We start from the raw sequence: 393 nt of genomic DNA on the forward strand, positions 1-393 counted from the left end.
CCCCCCCCCCCCCGAAAGTCAGGACTGCCCGCATGCGGGCGGTTCTGATAAAATGTGCAATTGAGGTACCTAATAGCTATTTTAATAAATCTAGGGACTATTCTAAAAATATTAAAGATTTTAAGGCTACTATCAAAATGTCATACACAATTTGGTATGTTCAAAGGTTTTTCTTTGAAAACGACATGTTAGCTTTTATTGTCCAACCCAAATGGAGAAAAGTGGGTCCTACATTCTAGGAGCGTGTTGTTTGGGTTCAATGGAGAAGAGTGTGGGTCCTACATTTAGGGGTGCATTGCTTGGGTTCAATCTTTTGAGAAGATGGACATTATCACCATTTCCCCTTAAATTATAAGAATTAGACTTCCCATGCTGTGCTTCAGTTTGTACACC

At 40.2% G+C, this 393-nt stretch overlaps 1 protein-coding gene across 3 annotated transcripts in view; it reads right to left on the reverse strand.

Annotated features, from left to right (window-relative positions):
* The window catches only part of LOC109848930 (stomatal closure-related actin-binding protein 1-like), a 28658-nt gene that overhangs the window by 2994 nt on the left and 25271 nt on the right, over window positions 1-393 (reverse strand). The gene's annotated exons all lie outside the window — the stretch shown is intronic.

The sequence above is a fragment of the Asparagus officinalis genome, chromosome 7 (assembly GCF_001876935.1).
Source record: "Asparagus officinalis chromosome 7, Aspof.V1, whole genome shotgun sequence".
In the NCBI taxonomy this organism is placed as follows: Eukaryota; Viridiplantae; Streptophyta; class Magnoliopsida; order Asparagales; family Asparagaceae; genus Asparagus; species Asparagus officinalis.